The 2,885-nt window shown below is 55.6% G+C and overlaps 1 pseudogene; it reads left to right on the top strand.

Moving 5' to 3' along the window:
* Positions 1-8: 8 nt before the first annotated feature.
* On the top strand, positions 9-1,684 carry LOC103621065 (annotated as a pseudogene).
* The last annotated feature ends 1,201 nt before the right edge of the window (positions 1,685-2,885 follow it).

Below are 2,885 nucleotides of genomic sequence, written 5' to 3'. Positions count from 1 at the left end.
CGCGCGGCAGCTGCAGCTCCTGCACTTCTGCCTCTTGCTGGGCATCTCCCTGGCTGCCCTCCTTGGCAGCGGCCTCATCATCAGCGCCGTAGCCTGCGGCCACCACCTGCACAGCCCCATGTTCTTCTTCCTGCTCACCCTCGCCCTCGCCGACCTGGGCTCCATCTGCACCACTGTCCCCAAAGCCATGCACAATTCCCTTTTGGGACACCAGAACCACCTCCTACGCAGGAGGTGCTGCACAGCCTCTTTCTCTTTCTCTTTTTCATTTCAGAAGAGTTTTCCCTCCTCGCCGTCGAGTGCTACGAGCGCTACGTGTCCCTCTGCAAACCCCTGCAAGACGGGACCCTCCTGGGCAGCAGAGCTTGTGCTCACATGGCAGCAGCTGCCTGGGCCAGTGCCTTTCTCAACGCTCTGCTGCACACGGCCACTACGTTTTTCCTTGCCCCTGTGCCAGGGAAGTGCCCTGGGCCAGTTCTTGGGTGAAACCCCACAGATCCTCAAGCTCTCCTGCTCACACTGCCACCTCAGGGAACTCGGGCTTGTTGTGTTTTCCATCTGTTTAACTTTTGGTTCTTTTGTGTTCATTGTTTTCTCCTATGTGCAGCTCTTCAGGGCTGTGCTGAGGATCCCCTCTGAGCAGGGATGGCACAAAGCCTTTTGCACGTGCCTCCCTCACCTGGCCGTGGTCTTCCTGTTCCTCAGCACTGGCTTTGTTGCCTGACTGAAGCCCCCCTCCATCTCCTCCCCATCCCTGGACCTGCCACTGCCAGTTCTGTACTCGGTGGTGCCTTCAGCCCTGAAGCCCCTCATCTACAGTCTGAGGAACCAGGAGCTCAAGGATGCCCTGAGGAAAATGATGACTGGATGCTTTCCAGCAGCAAAAACCTGCCTGTTTTCAGCTCCATAGGCTAAAGTGTAATCATTAGAGGCCCAGCCTGCCTTCTCAGGTTGTTTTGGTGGTGGAGGCTTTGGGGCTTTTGTTCTTCTCATATGTTAATGTTGTACCCAAAAGATTTTGTTATGCATCTTATTCACTGTTTACAGGCTGAATGTGACTGTTGACAGGGACTGTGTCAATAAGGAGTCTGCTCTGTGTGTATTCACATTAAATAAAGGACCCATCAGCAAGGTCTCTGTTTGAGATCCTTTGGTTGAGTCCATCCCTGAAGCTGGAGGGCAGGGCCAGTGTTGCAGGCGTTGGGGGGAAGAGTCCCAGCAGAGCAGCACAGCCAGGGAGGGAGCAGCAGAGCTTGGTCTTTTCAGAGCTCCTCTCCTATTACTTCCACGCTCTCCTTTGGAGCCGCTGTGATGGTGTAAGGCCAACAGCTCTGTCCGGGTGGTGCGAGTCCTGCTGCGTGTCACAGGCAGGGACAGGCCATGGGCACTGCTGGGACACAGCTGGGCTCCGCCACAGCAGTTCCATCAGCAAAGGGCATCTCCTGAAGGCCCTGCAGGAAGGCTTTGCTCTCCCTCCACAGTCACTGTCAGGAACAGGCCCAAGGACCAGACCCTAAAGAGGCTGCCTGTGTTCCTTGTTGTCCCAGGGCTCAGTGGGATGAGATCAGGGTCCCAGTGTGGCCTTCAAGAGACTCAGGTGTGGTTCAGGTTTTGCTTGTTGGTGGCCAGTGCCCACCAGATGGTGAATGGTCTGTGATGAACCTTCCTGGGGCTCTGCAGCTTGTGCCAGGGTTGATGGCAGGGGCATGTTCTTCTGGAGGGACTTGGGAGCTACCAGGATTCTGACTTCGGATGGGGGAAGCCATGCAGACAATGTGATTGGTAAGCAAGCTTCGTTCATTAGCAATACAGAGGCACTTATATAGTATTGAATACAAGCTTATCAGTTATTTAATTAGTTTAAACTTACAAAGGCACATTCTTACTTCTACATAATTGGGTTAGATAAAAGACTACATTTGGCAAGCTTTACGTTTTGTCTTGAGAGATCACAGTTTTTCCTCCCTTCTCATGGTCAGCACATCTTTATCAGAACAGCACTGTACCTCCTAAAAACTCCTTTTTTGTTCCCAGGCCTGTTTCTCACGCAGGGATTTTCTCATGGAGGCTTTTTCTCATGCAGGCCTTTGCTTGCAGGCCTTTGCCTCCACAGCTCTTCTATTGATCTGGTTTTATCAATAATCCATGGTGAATGGTCTGTGATGAACCTTCCTGGGGCTCTGCAGCTTGTGCCAGGGCTGATGGCAGGGGAATGTTCTTCTGGAGGGACTTGGGAGCTGCCAGCAGAACACAGGGGACCTGCAGGGACAGTGTGTGCCAGGGATCAGCAGTGAGTGGAGTTCACTGGGCACAGGCTTGTCCAGGGTGGGCTCACCCACAGATAAAGGACTGAATGTTTCCTGTGACCCATGAGAGCTCTGCAGCCCCAGGGGACACAGCAGGTACAGGGAAAGGAGTCTGGGCAGTGACTCGTCTGACCCTAGGGGAACTTGCAGAGGAGGATCCAGGGCAGCCCCAGCCCATGTGCCAGCCCTGGAGCAAGGCAGGCACCTCTGAGCACCCTCCATGGGCACAGCAGAGCCTGTGTGGGAGGGGGTCAGTGCAGGGAGCACCATCAGCTGCAGAGCTCTGTCTCCCAGCTTGAGCAGCACAGCCCAGCAGAGCCAGCCCATGGCCCTGGGCAGCACAGCCCCCATGCTCGGCAGAGCAGCACCCCCAGCTCGGGGGCTGTGGGCAGCAGGGCAGAGGCTACAGCAATGGCTGCTCAGGCCAGCACAGACGTGTTCCCCTGGGAAAAGCTCTGTGGGGAGCTGGGATGGGCCAGGAGAAGAGCAGGAGCTTGTGTGTGTGCAGAGGAGCCCTGGCAAGAGGCTGCCCTGTCCCTGGGATAGCAGCAGGAGCAGCCTGAGGAGCCGCGGCGCCAA

The sequence above is a fragment of the Corvus brachyrhynchos genome, unplaced genomic scaffold, assembly GCF_000691975.1.
Source record: "Corvus brachyrhynchos isolate BGI_N302 unplaced genomic scaffold, ASM69197v1 scaffold1068, whole genome shotgun sequence".
NCBI lineage: Eukaryota > Metazoa > Chordata > Aves > Passeriformes > Corvidae > Corvus > Corvus brachyrhynchos.
This window is presented reverse-complemented; position numbering and strand designations above follow the sequence as displayed.